A 27,283-nucleotide genomic window follows, 5' to 3' on the forward strand; every position below is an offset into this window, starting at 1 on the left:
ATTTTCTCGTCAAATGCTGAGGGATTAGAGAAGAAGTGGACTGTGGCTCTGCAGCTCATTGATAAGAAAAGCCTTGGAGAGGCCACTTGTCTTAGTTTCAGTGGCAAATGTGAATGCTGCATTAGCACAATAAGAACAGGAAAATACAGGCATTCTTTGTGAAGACCATGAAGCCGAACTAAGCATCACATTTACCCAGCCTCAGGCACATTTTCTTCTAATGAATAAACAAGAATGGATGCCTATCCTTTGGAATCCAATGAAGAAATATCAGTATGGCAGCCCTAAACAGCAATGCCACATCTCAGTACATAATTGTGGTTGGATTGTGACTTCTAAGGAGAAGGTTATTAAAAGAATGTGTTAAATTCCACAAATATCATGTGTTACATATATTTGTAATCTCAAACAGCAAGATCATACTTGCCTATGTATTATAATGTGAAAGTGTCATTGAATGAAAGCAATTTGTCTCCCATCGTTGTATCCTGTATGTTGCTGAAAAGATGCTTCACTTTACTGATGTATTGTGTGCTTTAAAACAATGAGGAATGAGCTTAAACAATTCTTAAGTACATTAACAAAAATGTCAAGTGGGCTGGAAGGTTGCACGAAGAGACAGTTAATGCCTGCTTACATGGGTGTTGCTAGATATGGAAACGATCTGGGGCTACGCTAATTTTGGGACTGTCGGGACTGTGGGCTAGCTATCCTTTTTGGTTGCAACCACTGAACTTGTATCCAGTGCTACAACCAAAAGCTATAGCCCCCCCTCTCCACTAGAAACCCCTCTGCCTGCTTACAGGGAGATTTAAGGAATATAATGAGTCTAACTTAGAAGTGTATATCCGCATTTTGTGCAGCAAAGATAGTGGGTTCGCCTTGATGAACCCTTACTTCAACCGCAGAGGCATATCAAGCTGTTTCTCTGAAACTGGTGGAGTCACCTAGCCAGCTGACCTTGCCAATTGCATGCAATCGCTGTGGGTAGTACTTTCAGAATGTATTATTCAAATCTGCTGCACAGAGAACTTACTAAGTATGTTGGCAAGGATACAATTCATGAAATTGCCACTTAGCAGTAGTGATAGCATGCATAGGATGACATCACAGAAAGTAGCATCATGTGCTCTTTGAACCTGATGACAACACATGAAATGTCATGTGTGGACTTGCACTCTGCCAGTGCAGGAAGGAAAGAACCATAAGACTGGTCTTTTCTGTCTATGCCTCAAAACTCTGAGCCTCTTCCCCATTGGCATCAGACTTGCACCCTCGCTTCTACAGTTCAGGAGGAGCTCAATGAATGCCTCCTCCCCAACACCTTGTTCCACACGTCCTGTGCTCTACCTTAGATTGGGGGTCTTATCTGCACTGTTTCCTCCCCTGGTTGTATGTAGACCCCTCCCTGACAAATTGCCCCAACACTCTTGTTTTTATGCTCACCTCACCATGTTCTTCACCCTATAAATGTCAAACTCTTTGTTTAGTTGCTTCTCAAAGTTAGGTCTATGATCAATACGTACACTAATATTAGTAAGTACATATATATTGCAAACGTTGAAAAAATATATGCTTACATGTAATAACAATAATTATTCAGCTATTCTATTTAAATAACAACTATAAAAACACCTTTTGTCATGCCTCTAAGATTAAAATTCAGATTTAGTAAGTCATACTCTAGTCCAGAATGTTAGTAAAATAGGATTGGTGAAATGGACAATTCCATAAAAACACCACACACTAATACATCTTTCCCTGGATGAGTGGATTGGACAGGAAAAAGAGAAAACACCTCTTTGATAGGATATGAAAAGCAAATGTTGTGTCCTGATATTGAAGCAAATGCATTGGGATCCTGGCAGAAATAAAGTTGAAGGGTGACATGGGCATCTTACATAGTATCAAAACCTATTTTCCAGGCCCTTAAAACAGATCTCTTTTAGATATTAAGAGTGGGAATTAAACTGTGATGAAGAGACGCATGCATGACTAGTCCCCTTTATTTAACAGATACTAGAGTTCATCTCAAAGGAATTGTGTACCCTTTAAGATCGCATGATCCGGCAAATTGTTGCTCTTGATGAATTGACTTTTTGTTCAGAACAGGTAGAACATTGCAACAGAGCTGCAATATTTATAACACACTAGCAGAAGTACTCGTTGTCCAGACCGGTTCTGTAAACAGACATGATAACACTCATCAATTGTTGAAAATGAATGACCCTGTAGGTTGCTGTTCTGTTTCAATCTGGTGTGGGGCATATTGTTGCGGTGCATTGGAAACCGGACATCCTTGGGCCTTGAAACCTGTTTTTCAAGGTCCTAAGCAGTTTTATTCATCATGTCGGGATAGGTTGAGAAACCAATTTTCTTTTCCCTTTTGTTTCACTTCCCAGTGAACATGGTTTATGGCTTTATCAGTAGTCACAAAACTCCTCTGTAAAAGTAAATTCACCTGATACAGCAAAATGTTTGTTTACCTTCCCAGTGAACATGGTTTATGGCTTTATCAGTAGTCACAAAACTCCCCTGTAAAAGTAAATTCACCTGATACAGCAAAATGTTTGTTTACCTTCCCAGTGAACATGGTTTATGGCATTGTAAAGCTTGTCTAGAAACAATATTTTTTGTTTCCCTTCCTGGTGAATGGTTTACAGCTTTGTTGGCAGGAACTATCTCCAAAAGCCCTCTGGAAAAGTAATTTGACCTGATGCAGCACACATTCGGACATTTCTGGAATGCTAACTGCCTTCACCTTCCCCTCTAAGAACCATTTACCTCTCATAAATGTTTTGTTTCCCTTCCCGGTGAACATAGTTGACAACTTCATCGGGAGGCCACAAACTCACAAACAAATTGTTACTTTTAGTGAAATCCGGGGGAGGGGTGTCCACATATCATGTAGTCAGTAATGTCCAGAGGGTCCTACCAGGTAAGTATGCACAATTTGGTGGAGATTGGTGAAACAGTGTGGAATTGCCAAAAACCCACCAACAAATTTTGACTTGTGCTTAAATCTGGAGAACGGGGTGAGGTGTTCAATTGTCATGTAGCCATTATTGTCCGGAGGGTCCTAACTGGTAAGTATACACACATTTGTGCAGATTGGTAAAACAGTATGGAATTGTATAAGGAACAACGGGTCACCCCGCCACAACCCCACAGAAAATGTTGAGTTTTGTTATGTAATGTTATGTTATGATATGTAAACTTGGTGGAGCGCACGTACACCCAAAGGCATCTTGGCGCTAGTTACTGAGGAGAATAAAGATCCAGAAAGGCCAACAGTACCATAAAAAGAGGGGGTGATCTAAAACAGAGTGGTTTTTAGCAACCGACGGAAGGTAAGGTGGTCTTCAGTTGCCCGGAGAGCAATAGGCAACTTGTTCCAGGCTTTAGCAGGAGCCACCGAGAAGGCACGGCCTCCCATACGTGACAGATAGACAGACGATAGCAGGGGATAGTGAGAAGACACGCAGTCAGCGGACGGAGTGTATTGAATAAACTTAATTTGGAGATACTCAGCACCCACGCCATAAAAGGCACGATGCACCAGACATAGTGATTTAAACAAGATCTGGCTGGCCACAGGAAGCCAGTGTCATTTCTTAAGCAAGGGAGAAATGTGGGATCCAAAGGTAGGGTGAAGTATAAAACAATGTAGATACAATATAAAATATAATGTCATTCCAATATAGATCACTGATTTGTACACTTTCATCATCGAGAACTCCTCTAGACTGAGAAACAATCTCGCAGGAAGGGGCTAACATAACTAAAACACAGTATAGTTTAGATTCTGTATGACACCTCAACTAAGACAGCACTTGTAGTCCTAGTAGTCTCGCAGAGCCCAATACTCACATGTCAATTTCTGGAATCGGGCAAGCTTATTCATTTTAACAGTCCATCTTCATGAAATGTTGAATGTGCTTGTTAGAGATCATGACCATGCATATACGCAGATAGAAATGCTGTCAGTGTTTTTGAACATTCACTTTTAAATTGAAACAATGTACATATAAAAACAAAACCTTGGAGATTGCAATTAAGTAATTTGGTTAGTTAGCCCTCCTGCTGGCATACCCCATCTCACGATCTCACGGTTGCCTAGCAACCATATCAGAATATTCCCCGGTGTAGAGGACCGGAGGCGGAAGCCGGCCCTCAGCTGCCTAAGGCCCGTGAGCCAAAGGCCCCTCCTGTCTGCCCCTCAGCCCACTATCTCCATGGGCAGGAGCCCTGCTACACCCTCCCACAGGCAGCTCCGTGTGCCCACGCTGGATCAGGCTGCAGGAGCAGCTGATCGCGAGGCGCACTAGCAGCCCGCTCGCCCAGCCGACATCCTTTCTTTCCGGCATCCGCCGCAACTTCCAGGAGCCAGCCAGCCCCCACCATAACAGGGCCTGCTCCCCTTGTGCCCGCACCGTGCACACATCCCCGCAAGGAAACCAGACGAGCGACGCTGCGGCAAGATGGCCGCCATCACGAACGCACCAGGAGCGTTCCACACGGTTGCCTAGCAACCATATCAGAATATTCCCCGGTGTAGAGGACCGGAGGCGGAAGCCAGCCCTCAGCTGCCTAAGGCCCGTGAGCCAAAGGCCCCTCCTGTCTGCCCCTCAGCCCACTATCTCCATGGGCAGGAGCCCTGCTACACCCTCCCACAGGCAGCTCCGTGTGCCCACGCTGGATCAGGCTGCAGGAGCAGCTGATCGCGAGGCGCACTAGCAGCCCGCTCGCCCAGCCGACATCCTTTCTTTCCGGCATCCGCCGCAACTTCCAGGAGCCAGCCAGCCCCCACCATAACAGGGCCTGCTCCCCTTGTGCCCGCACCGTGCACACATCCCCGCAAGGAAACCAGACGAGCGACGCTGCGGCAAGATGGCCGCCATCACGAACGCACCAGGAGCGCTCCACACGGTTGCCTAGCAACCATATCAGAATATTCCCCGGTGTAGAGGACCGGAGGCGGAAGCCGGCCCTCAGCTGCCTAAGGCCCGTGAGCCAAAGGCCCCTCCTGTCTGCCCCTCAGCCCACTATCTCCATGGGCAGGAGCCCTGCTACACCCTCCCACAGGCAGCTCCGTGTGCCCACGCTGGATCAGGCTGCAGGAGCAGCTGATCGCGAGGCGCACTAGCAGCCCGCTCGCCCAGCCGACATCCTTTCTTTCCGGCATCCGCCGCAACTTCCAGGAGCCAGCCAGCCCCCACCATAACAGGGCCTGCTCCCCTTGTGCCCGCACCGTGCACACATCCCCGCAAGGAAACCAGACGAGCGACGCTGCGGCAAGATGGCCGCCATCACGAACGCACCAGGAGCGTTCCACACGGTTGCCTAGCAACCATATCAGAATATTCCCCGGTGTAGAGGACCGGAGGCGGAAGCCGGCCCTCAGCTGCCTAAGGCCCGTGAGCCAAAGGCCCCTCCTGTCTGCCCCTCAGCCCACTATCTCCATGGGCAGGAGCCCTGCTACACCCTCCCACAGGCAGCTCCGTGTGCCCACGCTGGATCAGGCTGCAGGAGCAGCTGATCGCGAGGCGCACTAGCAGCCCGCTCGCCCAGCCGACATCCTTTCTTTCCGGCATCCGCCGCAACTTCCAGGAGCCAGCCAGCCCCCACCATAACAGGGCCTGCTCCCCTTGTGCCCGCACCGTGCACACATCCCCGCAAGGAAACCAGACGAGCGACGCTGCGGCAAGATGGCCGCCATCACGAACGCACCAGGAGCGTTCCACACGGTTGCCTAGCAACCATATCAGAATATTCCCCGGTGTAGAGGACCGGAGGCGGAAGCCGGCCCTCAGCTGCCTAAGGCCCGTGAGCCAAAGGCCCCTCCTGTCTGCCCCTCAGCCCACTATCTCCATGGGCAGGAGCCCTGCTACACCCTCCCACAGGCAGCTCCGTGTGCCCACGCTGGATCAGGCTGCAGGAGCAGCTGATCGCGAGGCGCACTAGCAGCCCGCTCGCCCAGCCGACATCCTTTCTTTCCGGCATCCGCCGCAACTTCCAGGAGCCAGCCAGCCCCCACCATAACAGGGCCTGCTCCCCTTGTGCCCGCACCGTGCACACATCCCCGCAAGGAAACCAGACGAGCGACGCTGCGGCAAGATGGCCGCCATCACGAACGCACCAGGAGCGTTCCACACGGTTGCCTAGCAACCATATCAGAATATTCCCCGGTGTAGAGGACCGGAGGCGGAAGCCGGCCCTCAGCTGCCTAAGGCCCGTGAGCCAAAGGCCCCTCCTGTCTGCCCCTCAGCCCACTATCTCCATGGGCAGGAGCCCTGCTACACCCTCCCACAGGCAGCTCCGTGTGCCCACGCTGGATCAGGCTGCAGGAGCAGCTGATCGCGAGGCGCACTAGCAGCCCGCTCGCCCAGCCGACATCCTTTCTTTCCGGCATCCGCCGCAACTTCCAGGAGCCAGCCAGCCCCCACCATAACAGGGCCTGCTCCCCTTGTGCCCGCACCGTGCACACATCCCCGCAAGGAAACCAGACGAGCGACGCTGCGGCAAGATGGCCGCCATCACGAACGCACCAGGAGCGTTCCACACGGTTGCCTAGCAACCATATCAGAATATTCCCCGGTGTAGAGGACCGGAGGCGGAAGCCGGCCCTCAGCTGCCTAAGGCCCGTGAGCCAAAGGCCCCTCCTGTCTGCCCCTCAGCCCACTATCTCCATGGGCAGGAGCCCTGCTACACCCTCCCACAGGCAGCTCCGTGTGCCCACGCTGGATCAGGCTGCAGGAGCAGCTGATCGCGAGGCGCACTAGCAGCCCGCTCGCCCAGCCGACATCCTTTCTTTCCGGCATCCGCCGCAACTTCCAGGAGCCAGCCAGCCCCCACCATAACAGGGCCTGCTCCCCTTGTGCCCGCACCGTGCACACATCCCCGCAAGGAAACCAGACGAGCGACGCTGCGGCAAGATGGCCGCCATCACGAACGCACCAGGAGCGTTCCACACGGTTGCCTAGCAACCATATCAGAATATTCCCCGGTGTAGAGGACCGGAGGCGGAAGCCGGCCCTCAGCTGCCTAAGGCCCGTGAGCCAAAGGCCCCTCCTGTCTGCCCCTCAGCCCACTATCTCCATGGGCAGGAGCCCTGCTACACCCTCCCACAGGCAGCTCCGTGTGCCCACGCTGGATCAGGCTGCAGGAGCAGCTGATCGCGAGGCGCACTAGCAGCCCGCTCGCCCAGCCGACATCCTTTCTTTCCGGCATCCGCCGCAACTTCCAGGAGCCAGCCAGCCCCCACCATAACAGGGCCTGCTCCCCTTGTGCCCGCACCGTGCACACATCCCCGCAAGGAAACCAGACGAGCGACGCTGCGGCAAGATGGCCGCCATCACGAACGCACCAGGAGCGTTCCACACGGTTGCCTAGCAACCATATCAGAATATTCCCCGGTGTAGAGGACCGGAGGCGGAAGCCGGCCCTCAGCTGCCTAAGGCCCGTGAGCCAAAGGCCCCTCCTGTCTGCCCCTCAGCCCACTATCTCCATGGGCAGGAGCCCTGCTACACCCTCCCACAGGCAGCTCCGTGTGCCCACGCTGGATCAGGCTGCAGGAGCAGCTGATCGCGAGGCGCACTAGCAGCCCGCTCGCCCAGCCGACATCCTTTCTTTCCGGCATCCGCCGCAACTTCCAGGAGCCAGCCAGCCCCCACCATAACAGGGCCTGCTCCCCTTGTGCCCGCACCGTGCACACATCCCCGCAAGGAAACCAGACGAGCGACGCTGCGGCAAGATGGCCGCCATCACGAACGCACCAGGAGCGTTCCACAAGGTTGCCTAGCAACCATATCAGAATATTCCCCGGTGTAGAGGACCGGAGGCGGAAGCCGGCCCTCAGCTGCCTAAGGCCCGTGAGCCAAAGGCCCCTCCTGTCTGCCCCTCAGCCCACTATCTCCATGGGCAGGAGCCCTGCTACACCCTCCCACAGGCAGCTCCGTGTGCCCACGCTGGATCAGGCTGCAGGAGCAGCTGATCGCGAGGCGCACTAGCAGCCCGCTCGCCCAGCCGACATCCTTTCTTTCCGGCATCCGCTGCAACTTCCAGGAGCCAGCCAGCCCCCACCATAACAGGGCCTGCTCCCCTTGTGCCCGCACCGTGCACACATCCCCGCAAGGAAACCAGACGAGCGACGCTGCGGCAAGATGGCCGCCATCACGAACGCACCAGGAGCGTTCCACACGGTTGCCTAGCAACCATATCAGAATATTCCCCGGTGTAGAGGACCGGAGGCGGAAGCCGGCCCTCAGCTGCCTAAGGCCCGTGAGCCAAAGGCCCCTCCTGTCTGCCCCTGTCCGCCACTGCGCTACGGCGCGAGACACTGCCCTGCAATCCATCGAGCTAAGAAATAAGGACTACAATGCGCTCAGTCTCAACACATGGAAGACAGAGCAATCGTAAGTCACCACAGTTGCGGCAATTGTTAATGCATAGATTCGCCTTAGCCAGCACCGAGACAGCCTGCCTCCACTGTGTTAGCCTGCCTCCACTGTGTTAGCCTGCCTCCACTGTGTTAGCCTGCCTCCACTGTGTTAGCCTGCCTCCACTGTGTTAGCCTGCCTCCACTGTGTTAGCCTGCCCCCATTGTGTTAGCCTTGCCTCCATTGTGTTAGCCTGCCTCCACTGTGTTAGCCTGCCTCCACTGTGTTAGCCTGCCTCCACTGTGTTAGCCTGCCTCCACTGTGTTAGCCTGCCTCCACTGTGTTAGCCTGCCCCCATTGTGTTAGCCTTGCCTCCATTGTGTTAGCCTGCCCCCATTGTGTTAGCCTTGCCTCCATTGTGTTAGCCTGCCTCCACTGTGTTAGCCTGCCTCCACTGTGTTAGCCTGCCTCCACTGTATTAGGTTGCCCTGTGTATCTAACTCACGCCCAGTATGTTTTCTTCGCTCCTCCACACCTGCCTACTATGTGCTCTACTAACCCTCATGATCACACTACTCAGCCACAACAGAGACCTCACTCTCGCACAACACTCACAGAGACACCCAACTATAATGAACCGTATGCGCACGCCCACACCTCTACCACAACTCACAGCACTGACACCAGATGCAAACCTCAGACTAGGCAGACTGAGAGCCCGCACAGCTCCATTCTTACATCAGGCCAATACTGCACACTTAACACTCAGAAATTATAGACTCAGCTCACGTACCACGAAAGTTAGCACAACATACTATCAAAGGAACTCCACCTCATACCATAGGAGTAAGTCTACAATCAATGTACCCAGCAGTAATGCCTGCGCCAATATTAACGATTCCATTACACCTAATCCTCCTACCATGCGACCTCAGAACTCCGGCCATACCCCATACAAGTGCGCTCTCCTCAATGTCAGATCCCTCAATGCCCACGCCATAGAAGTACATGACCTACTTACCTCCAATGACTTAGACATACTGGCCATTACCGAGACATGGCTTCACCAAGCGTCCGGCCCTGCCATCACCCTAGCCATACCTACAGGGTACGCCATCATCAGACAAGATAGAATGACCAAAACAGGAGGGGGGGTTGCCCTTATACACAAGGAAACCCTACCCATTAGAGCCATACCTAATCAAGAAGACGGAAATGTTGACATCCTCTCTATCAAACTAGCACCATCACCTAACTGTACTATTAATATCCATACGATCTACCGTCCACCTGGCCCCTCCACCAACTTCCAAGGCCAAATTAACCACCTCGTAGGAAATAACATTAAAAAATCCACGAAGTCACTCCTCTTAGGAGACTTAAATCTAGGACTCAACGATCTCAAGGACAAAGCTGCCCTATCTTTAGCCAAGGACCTCCAAAACCTAGGATTCTCTCAAAAAATCTTAGCGCCCACTCACGTCAAAGGGCGCACCCTAGACTGGATCTCTGACCATAACTGCGACATAGTAATCACCGCCAACACCAGCCTCCCATGGACAGACCATAACCTCATCCTATTCGATATCCCATGCACTGTAAGCGGTAGAGTGCCCACCAAAGCTGCAGCTACTCTAGCCAGAAGTGCCAAAAAACTCACAGCAGCTAATATCAGTGCACTACTCAACGTGCCCTGTCTAAAGCCCCCTTTCTCATCAGACCCTAATACACTCGCGGAAATATTTAAAGACTCTATCACAAGGGCAGTCAACACTGCCGCCCCCTTAGAAAGCAAAAAAGAGAAAAAATCCTTCCATTCCAACTCATGGTTCTCAGAGGATCTCCAAGCAATGCGCACAGACAAACGTCAAGCGCTCAAGAACTGGCAACGTAATCCCTGCGACAACACAAAAGATATATTCAAAACCATAGCCAAAAAATACAAAGAGGCCATCTTCCGAGCCAAATCCGAAGCGTACAACCAACGCATCACGGCGGCCAACTCTCAATCTAAAGAGCTATTCTGTATCTTTAAAGAACTAACCATACCGCCCACCTGCCCAGACGAGATCATCAAGGACGAGGCATGGTGCACAGGCATACAAACAGCCATGCTAGAAAAAATCAACCTCCTCCAAAAAAAGATATCACACCACTACAACTCCTTACCTAAACAAAGTACACACACACACATGAAACATAGTGTCGAAGCCAACAACATACACAAGTTCACTTTCAACGAAATCACCAAAACCGAGGTCATCAACATCCTCAAACATCTCAAACCCTCACTCTGTAAGGGTGACATATGCCCCCCAAAAATCATCAAAGAATGTGCGGAACAGCTCGCTCCTCTCCTCACTGTGTTCATCAACGCATCATTCAGGTCAGGCATAGTCCCAGACACCCTCAAAGAGGCCTGGGTGCGCCCCCTCCTAAAAAAACCCACACTTGACCCCGAAAACCCTAACAACTATCGCCCCATAACCACAGTCCCATTCCTTCTAAAACTACTTGACAAAGCCGCACATATACAGATCCAACACTACCTAGAATCCAACGCAATTCTAGGCAAAAGGCAATCTGGATTCCGTAAGGGACACGGAACCGAAACTGCCCTTCTAGACTTAAAAAATGAAATCACTAACATCCTCGACAAGGGCAAGCCTGCCCTCCTCCTCCTCCTCGACCTATCAGCAGCATTTGACTTGGTAGACCACGACACTCTCACCAATCATCTAACACAAGCAGCACACTTTTCCAAGAACGCGGCCTCATGGGTGACCTCCTTCCTACAAGGCAGAGCTATGAAAGTCTTCTCAAACACAGCTCACGCTGCACCATCCATCATCCATTGTGGGGTTCCTCAAGGCTCTTGCACGGCCCCTACGCTATACAACCTCTTTACTAAGCCCCTATTCGACAAACTGGACGCCATGGGGATCACATACACGAACTACGCTGACGACACGCAGATACTCCTGCCCCTGACTGGTAATTATCATCAAGACTCCACCTCCCTCCAACTAATCTACTCTACCATACAAGCCTGGATGGCCACCAACGGACTCTGCTTGAACGGGGACAAAACTGAAATCCTCATTTTAGGCCAGAAGCCCACCCTTGCCAACCTCAACCCACTCTACACTAACTTTAGCATAGACAACTGCACTATCCCAGTCCTATCATCAGTTAAAACACTAGGAGTTCACATAGATGCCACCCTATCGATGGATAAACAAGTAAACGCAATCGTCTCAGCAACGGCATTGAGCACTAAACTCATCAATGCTATAAAACCGTTCCTAACAAAAGAAAACTGCCTGTCCATCGCAAGAGCCACTATTGGAGCCAAACTGGACTACTGCAACGCGCTCCTAGCCGGCACCTCCAAGAACAACCTAGCAAGGCTCCAAACCACCCAAAATAATGCCCTCAGAGCAGCACTCAGCATACCCAAAAGAGAGCACATCACCTCAGCAAGGAAAGCCGTCCACTGGCTCCCAGTTAAGGACAGGATTACTTTCAAAATACTCACCACAACGCATAAATGCATCAACCTCACAGCACCTTCCTACCTATCTGACACACTGTCTAGATCCCAATCCACAAGACCCACCAGATCCACATACGCCAACCGTCTCACCATACCACGCATCAATAGATCCAGGGCAGGAGGTATAGGCTTCCCATACCTGGCACCTAAGCTTTGGAACGCATTGCCCACCAACCTCAGAGCAGAATCTTCCCTCCTCTCCTTCCGGAAACAACTTAAAACTTCTCTCTTCAACTAACCTGTGCACCTGACCACCTCTGTGCTCTCTATGCACATGTACTAAAGCATAACCATTGCCAATGTAACCAAGGGCACAAATGCGTGTAAGAAACACTGTAACCAGCGCCACGATGCCTCCGGTCTGATGTGCGCTTAACAAATGTGAATAAATAAATAAATAAATAAATATGATTACAGAATGACTGTTTACGTTGCTTGTGATTAGTGGGCTGCTAAAACAGACAGCCAATCTGTAAAAGGCTGAAGTCTTAAGTATGGCTGTGACTAAAATGAACCGACCTCTCCTAAGAAGGCAAGCTACACAAAAGAAATCCTCTTCCTCATGGTTAAGTGCAGCTGTGACAGATTTCCTTCTGTGAGGGGTGCATTTGAGCTTTTTTGATTTTTGCTATGCAAAATGCTGGTGTTTTTGTCTCTCAAAGTGTGCTCTGGTAAAGAAACCTCACTCTCCAATGCTCTATGTTGAAAAATATAGTGAATACATGCACTCTACCTTCCCTTTTCTACTGTTGTTAGTACCTTCAATGCGACTTGGCCACATTCTCAAAAACAGTCTTCTGGTATCAAATGAATTCCAACAGCCCTGGATTGCCTTTAAGAACTCTGTGGGCGTACCTTGGTTAAATGTAAACATTGAGCTATGTCTAGTTAGATATAATGGTGAATGAGGAAATGCAGGTACAATTGCCAAAACCCATTTGGATGTCATAACATCTACTTGTTTACACTGCTACCTGCAGCTGCAGAGCCATTTTTCTGGCCCTGGAAGTGTAAATCACAACACCTGGTGGGCATGCCCAAGATGTCTTAGGACTCTGCAGAGGAGCTGCTGATGTTCTTTAGCACCTTGAAGCATACGTTGTGCTAGATGAAATTACCAATAAATTACTTCAGACCCAATAACTGGGCAGACTCATACTGATTTAATCTCAAGAATTAAAGCAGGGTGAATACACACTCATCAATTCGACACATGCAAGATCACAATGTCTTATCATTTATTGCTTATATAATGCTAGATGTGCCATCTATGATGCCATACTACATGGCAAACTTCAAAAACCTATTGAAGGGTAGGTTTGGACTAGGGGATCATCTCTAGTTATAGACAATGTGTGTGTACATTTCTCATTGGTGGTCTCTTGTCTGTGAGACACACCATGAGCTATTTATAATCACATGGTGTAGGGTACTCGTCAAAGCAGAAAATGTAGCAGCAGACCAATAATTTGCAACATTTTATGAAAAAGGTCATGGCAGGCTATTCTAATTGGTTGACAACCCAAATCCAAACATGGACATTCGGCTCATTAGCAGCACGTACATAGAAATGAAACCCAGGTGGTTGAAGATGTGTCATCTCTTCCTTTGTTTTACAATTAGGCCACTCTCTCTCATCAGTTGGCTTCATGCCAGTGAATTATTTTTGAAGACTGACCTTGCTTTTCTGCACTGTCTCAGGATATTCGAGGGAGTGTAAGTACACCGCTATCTTCGCTCCAGATGTAATGAATAGCCCTTGTTTGCAAGCTCTTCATCACATGTTTCAGGAACATGAAATTGTTCATTTTGACAGTGCTGTTAACATCTTTTGATTCAGTTATGATGGATGCAGTTCTCTTTTTAACCTTTAGAGACTTGCTCACTCTATCCCATACTGACTTTGTGCCTTTTTAATTATACAATATTTGGCATCAGTAAATGTTCTTATTTTCCTAATCTTTGGGAAATCTGTCCTTGCACATGGTTTGCTTGTTAGACTACCTTCATGGTTTTCCCTTCATCTCTCCAAATAGCCTTGTTGGTTTTAAGCCAATGAGCTCCCATATTTCACAAGAAAAAAAACAGCTTCTTCACCTTCTTTTTACATTAAGATCCTGGGCTTGTATTTTGAGGTAGTTGGGTTGATTGACATAAGCCGTTGTTCATCTTGTTCTGATGGTAGTCCTAAGCATTAAATATGCTTCTATGTATTCTTTCTACCTTGTGTTTCAGCGTATTTACAGTTATTGACCAGTGAATATTTCATATTTCTTTGTATTCATAAATGCTGTATCATGGAATACATGTTTCGCTTAGTGTTTCAGCTACATCATCATTCTTAGGTTCTTTCATATTGTTTCAATATAGGTTCATATATCTTCTTTAAGACATTATTTTGCTGTCATTAGACTTTGTTTAACACACACATGTCATGCACTATTTTACCCATGGCTGCCTTTTGAGAACTCTGCAAGGGACATCCTTAATTGTAGGTTTCTTCCACTGTTTCAACATGAGGGTATCTGCTGAATGGCTGCCTGAGTGCATAACATTGTTCATATAGTTGACGAGGTATGGACATATCGCATAAACATATGCATGAGTTCCCAATTGTGACTTTTTGTCCATCATTCCAATAGGATGGGGGTGAGGGCATGGTGACTAATGAGAATGCAACCACCTGCTAATCTACAGTGTCATACACTTCCCTCTTGCCATGTGATGGCCTGGTCGCTTCCCAGTGTTTCTCCCTGCGTCGCACCACTGTTGGGCATTGCAGCAATCCTGGCAGCTTCCATGGTGCCTTGGTGACACTCTGCAACAAGCTCAGCTTCTACAGAATTGTAAAATATGTGAAATCCCGTGATCATGTGATATGAATAAACAAGTGATGCACGATAATGCACGATCCAGGAAGAACAAACCGTTTGCTATTTAAATGCCTCTGTTCTTCGACTCAGTGTGTCTCAGCTGCCCAGGTGAGTAGCATGTGTTGGGTTTGATCTGCGCTTTCGTGGTTATTTAACTACTCTCTTGGGAATTCTGGATTATTGGACTGCTTTTGGATTACCCCTTTTTTGAATTTGGTGATTTATGGATTTTGACTCTTTGATTTCTTGGAGCTTGGAATTTTATTTCCGATTGCTGGTACTGGTTTGGATTGCCCTTGGGTTTTGACACTTCAGATTCCTATTTCCCTCTACCCCTGTCCTCATGCTGCCCGGGAATAGATCTGTTTCCCTAGTTGCATCCTCATTCCGTCTGGGTCTAGGAACTTCATGTCCTCCCTTGTGCCTTGTCAGACTAATCTTTGCTCCCATGTGGAGCAGCTACAGAGGGCCCAGCAGCACTGTTCTCCACCATACCTGTTGCCATATTGGTTGGCTAGAGAGTATGATACACTTTCCTATGGCTGAACCTTGGGGAATAAGTCCTTTTAGTTCACCTGGGAAATCAATCGCAATACAAGCTTTGAAACCTTTCCCAGGAGAACAGGTAGGCTAGGAGCAGGAAGCATCAAAGGGACCTCTGAAACAAATTATGTAGGTTACTAAGGAGGACATTACTGTAGTCCCTTTGATCTGAGGCAGACAGGGGAGATGTAGAAGTACAGTTTAGCTGTGGAGGACCTATACACCAGATAAACGCATGTGTTCCTGTAGCTAAGGCACTCTATTAGAGAGGGCGTAACATGGAATAACCCTCGTTACAACATCAGGATTGGCCACTTGCAGGATACTTCAAGTGGACTAATCCGCTGTGGCAAAGTGACTCTATAAGGAGATGAGATATTCTCTGTTAATTGCATCATCGTTGTGATACTTTTGGGCAATGCTCTTTAAGAATAATCTTGGGACCATCTTGAAACTACTCATCTGTGATTTCACTGGATACTTGTGGCAGTAACATTTACTCAAAGTCCCATGTATTGGGTGAGGAACAACGACCTCCAAGAAGCAACCACACTCTCCCCATAACCAACTCTGGGGAAAATGTAATGTCACCAGCCGGAGGAAAATATGACTACTGCTTGACACTGGTACCCAGGCTTCTGCCTGCTGGTGTGGCAACCCTGTAAGTGTCCCTGGCAATCTTCCTGGCTGGGAGCCCTACCTCAGGGACTTGGTTAATGGGCCACATCACCCGATGCAGAAAGAAATGCTACCGCTGGCTCAATCCCCAAAACCACCATGAGCACTCTGAACTGTTTGAAGCCACTGAAAAGACCCATCTGAGCTGCCTTTGAAACTCTCCCAACTTCGAGTGGCTTTGAGTGTGTTCGGGCTATGCTGACCTGACCATAGTCTGCCTGTACGAAGTGCCTTCGACCCATAAGTCATTGCTGCTTGTGAATCCAGTTGAGCCAGCTCACTGTTGAAGCTGAAACTCCTCTTTCATTGCCTTGAAACCCATCAAGCCTTCCAAGTCGATTCAAACATCACTTGCCTGTCGCCATCCTGATTATGTGCTGCTTGTGGGACCACACCACGTTGTTGAATCCCATAGAACCAGCTCACAAACTCAAACCTACTTGCCCCACCAGAAAGAGCCCAGACACCCAATTTGATGCTCTGGTGATCCTAAAAGAAGATAGACAAGTATAATCCAGTTGTTCTGTCTTGCTTGCATTGTTCTATGAGCAAATGTATTACCATTTACCTGCAGAACCCTGCTCTGCATTAGCCAAATTGCAATTTTCTTCTGAAGTCTGCATTCTGTATGTATCTCATTTAAGGGTGGGTTGTTATTGTTTTTAATGTGTTGCCTTTTTAGTTAATTTAAATTTAGTTCATTTAAGTCTTACATGCATAGAATGGACATTTGTTATTTTTAAACATACCCTTCTATCATTCTTTTGGATTATTCCATGTTTGATCAATCCCCCTGAAGGGTATACAAAGCCCTTAGTCCTTGTAAAGGAGGTGACCCATTCATGATTGGACTGTTTCAGCTTCATCATCAACATCATTGCTGTTGCAGTCAGTGGCAGCTCGTGAATTCTTTGATTGGAAGAGTGTAAATATTATGGTGGCTTGTGTGTGTGCAACCAAGCATAGCGTGGTAGCTCCGACCAATGAAAAGGGGTTTGGGCAGTGGCATGTCCCGCATGTCCCGACTCTTTAGACTGGGGTGGCCCAAGTGGGGCAGCACTAAATTATACAGGGGTGGCATGAAGTATGGGAGCACACACACACATAATGATCATAGTTTCGAATAATGGGGGGCACATGGGGTGGCCAATCAGACTCCATGGGTAGCATGGGCATACCAGGTCACTCCCTGGACATGCCTATGGGTTTGGGTTGATTATGTTGTTTAAATAATGGGTACAAATAGTGGATTTTACAGAACAATTGTTGTGAACATGTGTGTAATTGTGTAACACACTATGCAATTTATAATTGGTTGTGTAGGCTAACACATGAAAAAAATCCAATATATCACAGTTTGTCAGCAGTACACAGGATCATTTTCCAACACATATTCTTGATTCTTTTGCCCACAATATATGCCAGTTAAAAATAATTGTAATGCTTGCCATGGCAATATATGCCAGTAATGCCACATAATAGCAAAACCATGGTGGATTTGGCATTAATTCTAGTAATACCACTTAAATAATGCATGTCCACGATGGCTGCTTAAATATATGTCAGAATCCCCATGTAAGGACACACCCATGTTGGCCTTGCCCAAAATGCAGTAATAATGTCACTGTAAGAAAACATGTCCTTGCTGGCTGTGCCACTAAATGTCAGTATTCACATATGGGCACACACACATGTTGACTTTGCCCCTAATGGCGTAATGCCAGTTAAAGAAAACCTGTCCATGCTGGCTGACCCGATATATGTTAGTATCCATTCAGCAAGTAAGAGCATACTCTTGTTGTCTATGTCCATAATGCAAAATGAATGGCAGTCTAGTATCATGAGCAGGCTGGCGGTGCCACTATATGCCAGAAGTTCCATTCAAGGACATACTCTGTCATGTGGAATAAGCAGAGCATTCTATAGTGCGGGGTTGCATGATGGGCTTGTGGTGCACAGAAGCATTCCTAAGCAGTATGTGAAAAAAGCAGGAACAATTATCCCAGTATCCTTACCTGAATTCCAATATGTATTTTAAGTGCAAATTGTAAATCTCATAAGAAAATATGGCACCATATTTTCTTAAGAGAGTTACAATTTGCACTTAAAATACATATAATACTTGAAATTCGATTGATTCTATGATGTATATTTTTTCTGAAATGTTTACATTTTGTAATTGTTGCTATAAAGATTCACTTTATTACAATGTCCTCTCAGCTGTACTTCTAATTTCGAAGCACTTTCCTTAGCATATTGAAATACGTTCTTGAGTCTCGACCAGCTTTGAGAGCAGAAATACATTTTAAAAATCTCAAAATAGGGGCGAGATAAAGAATAATCAGCTAAACCTCTTCTAAAACACAAGCTGTGCCGAATGAGAGCTTGAATGCATGTATTTGTTCTAGCTGCAAGAAACCCCCACAGTGTAATAGACAAACTGCAACACATTTTGTAAGCATATAATGTGTATTTAACTCATAAAAAAACTCCTCATATCGGCTAAACGTATATTAGAAAAATGCCTTACAATGTTAGCAGGAGGTGCATCTACAGCGAAACCACAATTTTACTTAGAGGTTTTCCATCACTATTTAAGTCTTTTGAAGCGTTGTATAAAAACCTGATATTCTTTACCTAACAAATGGCTCACACACTACACTCATCCATCTGTCTCACATCCAGTTTCCTTGGTGTGCAGTAATTAAGTTGCTTGGGAAATAGCCGCCAGGGGGCGACATTTCCCAGAAAATGCACCTTCAGTAAAATCAAACACTTTCCCCAAAATTTCTAGAATTGGAGTTAATATTATAAAATGATACCCATACTAGAATATCTTGGGGAAAGTATTTGAGGGCTCCGAAAAAAAAGTCACCTGCTTGGCGACTTTTTCCAGGTGACATTCCCCTTTCATCTCCTTCGGACTTGATGGAACACTTAAGTCGCATCTAGTACACCTAACTCTGCCCCAGGCCAGGTTAGTTTCTTATTGGTCCCTTTAGCCCAGACACAAGCCCTGTCATTTTAATGTTCACTATGAAATATATAAACAAGTATGTTTGTGTAATGTTACCCAATGCTTTGCAGACGAGAGTGAGAAAACATACCTGCGCCAGAAGCAGTAGACTTTGCATGTAATCCACGGAGCGGAAAAAAAAATAACATTTTAACAATATAAACAATTTATCCCGAAATACTCAATTCATGAAATCCGTCAAATAAGAAGGGAAACATCAAATGGAATGTTAAGCAATAAAGGAAATTAACACTGACTAAAATTGGGAAGTGCTTAATAGTGACGTGAGAGGAGTTATATTGGTGCAGTGATGAGACGTGGCATGCTGCTGAATTCACTATTGTGGGGGAAGAGCACCTTTCCAGTGTAAGTCTCAGGAGGATATAACTATGCCAAGTCACACGTTTATAGCTGTGCCAAGGCACAAGTTCTTCCAAATGGACGCCTGTTGTCAGGCCTTCGTTTCACTGTAGCCACCAGAGAAAAGTTTCAGTGCTGTTCCTCAGCCACAAAGCAGCCCGCCGACCTCCCTTTAATTCGACTTGCATACATATACTTTGGCTTTACACAGATATTTCACATACACACCCATGGTTGCATTCACACAAAACCATGCAATCAAACGTAGCAACAAGCACATACCCACTAGCACTCATTCAGCTTCCCACGGCCTGCTACAGGAGACTGAAGCTCTGTCTAGGACTCTGTGTCCCCTGCGCTTGCGTCATGTATGCTGATTATGCAGAGATGAGAGGTGGCGGCGGGACCATACATCCCACAACCCATTGGCCTCTCAGTGTTGCAGTTTAAGGATTTTTCACTTTAAGTCCTTAGTGTTCCATATTATACTTCACATTAGTAACCGGCAAAAGACAATCAGATTGTACATGCAATCTGATTGGCCCTCACCGGGGCTTTACCTACCTCGAATCCCTAAATTCCTTCATATCCCCGGCGGGGGGGGATCCCTGCTCCAAGCCACCACACAGTTAGAGGCTGCCATCCTCCCCCACCGGGGATTCAGGTAAGTGGTTTCTCCCTCCCCCATCCCCATCCAAACAATCACCCCTCTGCCCTCCCAAACCCACTTATCTTCTTTTTGGTCCTTTTTCAGGAGCAAACACGTTGGGATCACTTCTGTACCCAGCGCGTCAGCTACCCCACAGGCCATCATGGAAAAGAATAAGAGACTACTTGTAGTCCCTTCTCTCCTTTCCATGGCTGCCATTTTTTTGTTTACATTTTTACAATTTTTTGAATGGCCACCATGGAAAGGGAGAAGGGACTGCATGTAGTCCCTTCTCCCTTTCCATGGTGGCCATTTTCTTTCTTTACTTTTTGTTTACTTTTTTTTTTTTGCTCGGGCCTGTAACTCTGGGCCTGGGGCTTTACTGGACTCGCTAATACCTCTGCGGCTCTGGGCTTATTGCTTAAATATGTACGTAGTGAGGGACGCACCCCTGCTAAGCGGCATGCGGCAGCCCAGTCTCCCAAACCGGTTGATACCCACATATTCTTACTTTCTCAGCAGGACTGCATATTAGATGCAATACGTAAGTCGTAATTTAAACAACGTATATCTCCACCTGAAAGAAAAGGTGCTTGGGACTATTCCTTGTTCTAGTTGCAGTGTAGGGCGATTAAGATTATAGAATCCCTACTCAACGCTGTGCTCCTGTGCGGCAGCAGTACTTTTCTCACAGCAGTAGTCAAACCAAGTGTGTGGATGAACATGCTTAAAATTGGATCAGTATACTGTTTGTTCCGGGGAGTGTTGCAGCGGCTGATTATTTTGTGCTGAATCTCTGGTGATGCTAGCGCTCAACACATCTCTGCAATATTGTTCCCGTAGTTTGATGCACTGTATGATTTCTGAAGACACTTCAGACGTGTTTACAATCATGTTTTTGTGAGTGGCGTCTCATTACGCGGGCCTTATGAAATTCTCTGCAGTCTAGATTGGCCCACCAAATACCATACCAAATATGGTGTTTGAATATTCACAAACAGAGAGGCAAGCCTCTGGTCATTCTAATCAAAGTGTGCACAAACGGCTGTGATTTAGCCCCAGTTCCATTTTGAGTTTCATGATTGTTTAAAAATTATTCACACGATTATGGGAGTCCGACAAATTAGACATTCATTGCCAATGTGACATTTAAAATGGGGGATTCAATTTCAAGTCACTTTTGAATTGCATGGTGAATGGACCTTCATTTTACCAGATTGTATTTCCACAAATGGAATGCGTAAGCAGCTTTCAATAAGCAGCCAATCATTATCACTTCATTTGTTATTCATGAGAATAATGCTCCTCTTTAAGAACTCATTAGGCATTTACATGGAAAGATAATTCACTTCCTCCAGAGTTGCGCTGTAATTAGTCAATAACTAATTTCTAATTATTGCAGTGTGTTATCTAGAAAATCAAAATGGGAAACACAGATGTAAGGGAATAGATTTTAAATGGAGGGCCCCTTTGCATTTTTAAAGGTGTTTTTAAAGGCATTTTAAGGTGTTGGCCTGTAAGCACCTTAAAAAACAAGAAATGTATCACATCAACTTTCTACGTATAAAAAACGTAATATGAAAATAAACAAAAGAGCACATACCAGTGTGATCATTGGTAGGGGTCACTTTTATATCCTTTATATTTTCATTTTTACTTTTTCAGTACTTGTGTCCTGTGTTTAAAACGGTGCTTCATCACTGTCTCAGTTTTTTTCCCACAGCTGGAGTAAGGAGTCAGACGAAGGAGTGTCATTTTCACTAGGATCTTTATTTAAATAATATATAAAAAGGCCTGTCTTTCCCTCTCTCTAAAGGGTTTTCCCTACCTAACAGAAGGCTAACTTGGGTGCTCGTCGTTAGGGTGGATGTCAAACTCAAAGGGTCCTTTCTCTATCCAAACTAGCCCTACCACTCACAAAATACATTAAATAAATGATTCCAGGATAATAACTCCCTTCTCCTTAGTTCAACAGTTTCATCAAATGTTAAGTTTTCCAGGACAACGTGGTCAGCCTCCACGCTTCAGTTTGGCAACCTTTAAAATGATGTCTTTTGTGAGTGGTAGGGCTAGTTTGGATACATGACGGACCCTTTGAGTTTGACATCCACCCTGACGATGCTGATTAATAGGCTTTTGAAATTTCAGACCGGCTTTCCAAAGCCCACTCAACCAACATCAATGTATGTTGCATCAATACATTTATCCAGGCCTTTGACAGAGTTGATCAAAAGCGTCTTTGGGGGAAGTTGGATTGTTAGGGAGTGCATAGTGGCTTGCTAAAACTCATTCTTGGCATTCGTGAGAGCTCAGGAGTGTGGGTTTGATTGACCAGTAAAGGTGCTATGTCTTCCCATATTCCGACTCCGTCTGGCCTAAGGCAAGGCTGTTCCTTGGCACCTTCCCTCTTCAACATATGTGCATCAGATGTGAATGATTACCCAAGCTCTGCCTCTTTTATTCCGCCTAAACTGGGCAACATTAAAATCCTGTGGCTAGCATATGCAGATGATTTTTTGTTGTTTGACAACTTAAGAGTGGGCATAAGAAGAGCACTGGCCTCCTTCTCCAAGTTTGCTGAAGACAACAGTTTACACATTAATCCAACGAAAACAAAAATTATTTTCTTTAGTCGAAGCAAGAAAAGTGCCCCCTTGCCATGGCCTGCAGAGAATGTGGTCTATTTGGGTTGTTTGATTTCTGCCGCTCCAGCCCTCGACAACCTTCAACACATTTTTGGCAGAAAGCGGCCCTTCTTTCTAATCAATTGTTCATAATCAACATAACATGTGGTCACTATTCTATCATGCCTGCGCTAACATTTTATGAAGGGAAATTTGTCCCCAAAAATATATATGGACTGGAATTACATTTTAAGGTGATCCACAATTTGTTGGACCACTTGGAAGCTAAAACTTGTAGGAGGATATTGGGAGTCCCTATTTGTGTTCCAGTTGCTGTCATAAGATTTGAGCTGGGGCTAACCTCCCTCAAGGTTTGGGTTCAGTGGCAGACCCTGATGTTGTATTGGAAATCACTCTTTCCTCTTCCCGACCCCTGTATGAGGAAGTGAGCACCTCTATGGGCTGGACATATGGGGGAGGGCAAGCAAATCTACTGCTTAGTTTGCAGGAGTGCTGTGAAGCACTTTTAGAGAGCCTGAATGTAGGCTGGGAAACTTTTACTGAGAACCCATTAAGGGTTCAGACTCTTTTGTAAGACTTGGATTTGGTTCAGAATGTTGATACATTTCACAGTTACTCTTCTATGAATAATCTAAGGCTTGAACACAAAAAATAGGTGAAACAGCTTCTTATCTTATAACATTTCCCAGCCTCTTCCATAGAGCTATACTCATTTCCCAGCCACTTCCATAGAGCTATACTCATGAGATTTCTCTGGAACTTGCTTCCAACCCTTGATATTTTGAATAGGCTGGGTATGGTGATGGGGCAGATTCTGTAAGAACATGGAAATGAAAGAAAGAACTAGACATTTGATTTTCGAATGTGCGTCACTGAATGTCCAGCAAATGTCTTATTTGGGTAAACTGTTCTAGGGAGTAAACTGGTTAGAGTTGCCTATATTCTGAACATGCATCCGCAGGTCTGGCGGTAGCCATTATTTTTAACTCGATTGATCTTAAAACTTGTTGATTTACTATATTCTGTACGGGTTTGGGGAATATTACATTATGTTGAGTGTCCAAATTGAATGTGTTTTAATTACTTTGTAAAACATGTTTTCTCTTTTACTCTTCTCTATTCTATTTATAAGAAATGTTTTTGTCTGATGTTCTGTTTTACGTAGTAACGGTTTGTATAAACTATGTATAATAAAACATTTTTTTTTAAAAGTAACTCCTAATGTGTGAAGGATAATGTATTTGGCTTTCAGAAGTGCACAAATGTTCCCGTTCAATCAAAAGATTCAAAGTCAACATAAATGTTCCAACTGGACAATGGTCACAATTCACAGGGTGGACTCCCTTTACCAGATTTCTCCCCACAACACAAATAGTTCAGGAAATGAGTATCCAAGTTCTTTACAGCCTAAGAGGTTAACTTCCCCCTTGTAGTAGTCACTTGACCTGGTATACTCTCCTGTCAGGATTCTCTAGCGTGATCATTCAGTTCTAATCTCCAAGGATATAAGGTTTCCTTAGAATTCTTTCTGTATACTGGGCTTTGCCTGATATGCTCCACTGCCAGGACTTCCTCACATAGTTAATTCAACTCACAATCCCAAGGGCATAGATCTTCCTTAGAATTCCTCTCATATATTGGCCTTTTCCTGGTATACTCTTCTGCCAAGAATGTATGATACAATTTGCTTAATTCAAAATCCCAAGGGCATGGATCTTCCTAAGGATACTTTGTTATACACTTTGCCTTACCAGGTATACTCTCCGGCCAGGACGTTAAGGTATAGGTTCCTTAATTCAAAATCCCACAGGCATGGTTCTTCCTAAGGATTCTTTGTCATGTACTTTGCTTTGCCTGGTACACTCTCCTGCCAGGACTTTAAGGTATAGGTCACTTAATTCACAACCTCATGGGCATGGGTCTTCCTTAGGATTCTTTTGCCCACTTGGCTTTGCCTGGTGTATGCCCCTGCCAGGACTTTCTTGTACAAATCATTCAGTTCACAATCCAAAGTGTATGGGGATTTCTTAGAATTCTTTTCCATACACTTTCTTGATGCAATTTAAGGTGCAAGCCCAGACTTGCAGAACACCTGCTATACTCCACTACAGGTTTTTCTCATGAATTCGAGTACATTCACAATCTGTTGGTATATGTTTTCTCCCTAGGTTTCTCTTTTACTGATGTATTTGTACCTCCTCAAATATGGGGTTCATGAAATTAGTTCATGGTATGAGCCGTAATGAACTTGCTCCCATTTCAGTTAGGGACCAAGAATTTCTCTGTCAGCTACCTCCTGGTGCCCCAACTTTTCACTCTGTGCTCACTGATTCTTGGAGAGAATATTGATAAGTATTTACCAAAATAAAAATAATAAGACCATAAAGAACACAGTGGTGTCCAAGTGCAGGAGAACAGTGAGCCCAAAGCCCAAAGAGAAAGTAATTGACTAGCGCCATGAGTGGCCGCAAAGAACACAAAATGCACATTAGAATTAGACAAACTCTTAATAAATAGAAGGAAATCCTTTCTCAAATATGGTACCCCAACATGTGACCCACATATGAAAATCATTAGCCATACATTATGTGTCAAATATAGATAGGACTCCCACAGCATACACACAGACACCAGACGGCACAAAAGGTAAATGCAAAGCCTAGGGAAGGCCCCATCACCTCAGGATAATTAGGAGTATTATTTAATAGGAAATATGTCAAACTACAGAGTTATCTTCCCCCACTATGTTTCGTTCATATATGGACGTCACACAAGGTGCCCAAGGCTGGTAGGTTGGATGCCAACCAATTAAAGGTTCCCTTGCCACACCACCTATATCAGATAGTGTTGAGCAATTAGCTGTCTTTGTAATAATGAAATAGAAATAGTGGTTGTAGTAGGATGGGCCCAGATGGAGCCGTCAGATAGGTAACTACCAATTGAGTTACTAACCCCTATGTATGATATACATATTTTAAGGCATTAACCGACCCCATTTTCCCATAGGTTTTGTAAAATGATAAGTGTAATGTGATGCAATTTCAGATATAATTCTCTAACAAAACTTTCTTGCAATTGTTAGATAGATGAGAGCTACACGAGGAAATGTGTGTATGTTGTCCTGGCTTAGATTTGTTGTCTGAATAAAGTTGGGTTTTGGCATGCTCCAGAGTCTTCCATCATTGAGTATATTTCCTGATTGATTGTGTGATCCTCGGCACCTCCTTAACAAGCGAGGCGTTGTACATGTACAGTGATAGGGTTGCCTCATGTGGTGGATGGGGCCACCCTGAAGAACAAGCGGCATGGGGATGACTCAAAGATTGGGGGAAGAAACTCTATTTTCCATCAGGAGGCAGACCTCCTCAACCACCAGGGACCAGGTGCAGCAACCATCCCCTTGTAATAAAAATGTTAATGTTCTCTGTTGTTTTGGTATATTTAAATGTATATTTAGCTGAATGTTCATAGTTATTAGTTATAGTGCATGTTAATAGCGAAGTATGGGGAAAATAATTGGGTGGGGAATGCATATAGTGTTGGGGTAAGTTGTGAAATAGAAAATAAAAGCGTGTTGGTACTGTGGGGTGAGGCAGGTAAGAGAAGCAACAGCCTGACAGAAGCTGCCTAGGATGTGGGACCGCCCATTGGGGCCATATACTGGCCCTCCTCTACAATACGTGTTATCAGGTGGAGGTTTACAAGTCTGTTCTGTCAGGTCCGCCCTATGGGTCTCCCTGAGACCCTCAAAGGGAGGGTGGACTGTTGGACCAGATTCCTCAGAAAGAACTCAAGCTAGGTGAACAGAGAAGAGGGTTAGTTTTAGTAAGACACATTTTGGTGAATACTTATTAATAATTGGTGTTTTAATAAACACAGAGGGGTCCCCGTTGGGATCCCTAAAAAATCACCTTGATGTCTCAGTCTCATGAAGGACTCAGGGCCTAGCCCATCTCTGGTTCAACAATAATTATATTTTCAGGTTGTACTGCACCCCTTCTTGTTGTAATTTTGCACGTCTCACTAGGAACAAATATCATTGCAGTATTGAGTACGTTCACAATCTGATGGTATATGTTTTCCCCCAAAGTTTCACTTTTACTGTTGTATTTGTACCTCCTCAAATACGGGGATCATGAAATTAGTTCATGGTATGAGTCGTAATGAACTTGCTCCTATTTCAGTTAGGGACCAAGAATGTCTTCATCAGCTACCTCCTTGTGCCCCAACTTCCCACTCTCTGCTCACTGACACTTGGAGAGCTCTTGGGCTTCTCCAACCTCTCTCAGGTTCCTTTCCACTTTTGCTATTTCTCTCTCCAGCTTGGGCAGCGAGGTCTTACAACCGGAGGCAGTCTACGTATTGCTCTAGCTTCTCGTGCTGGTGCACAGCTCTTTCACCTAACGTTTGGTTTTGGCATTTCTCTCGCCATAGCAACTCCTTTTCCCAGCTCAGCCAGCTTGGTTCTTCAGCTAGAGGTAATCAGTGTGCTGCTCCAGCTTCCCTTGCCTGTGTGAAGCTTCTATGCTTCCTGTCCCATTTCAGCTTCTCTCTCGCCAACAGGAAAGCACCTCTGCTCGAGACA

At 46.1% G+C, this 27,283-nt stretch overlaps 1 protein-coding gene across 5 annotated transcripts in view; it reads left to right on the top strand.

Annotated features, from left to right (window-relative positions):
- NAV3 (neuron navigator 3) overlaps window positions 1-27,283 on the top strand; it is a 1,326,128-nt gene that overhangs the window by 921,050 nt on the left and 377,795 nt on the right. The gene's annotated exons all lie outside the window — the stretch shown is intronic.

This window comes from Ambystoma mexicanum, chromosome 12 (assembly GCF_040938575.1).
Source record: "Ambystoma mexicanum isolate Mex_15411 chromosome 12, UKY_AmexF1_1, whole genome shotgun sequence".
Taxonomy (NCBI): Eukaryota; Metazoa; Chordata; class Amphibia; order Caudata; family Ambystomatidae; genus Ambystoma; species Ambystoma mexicanum.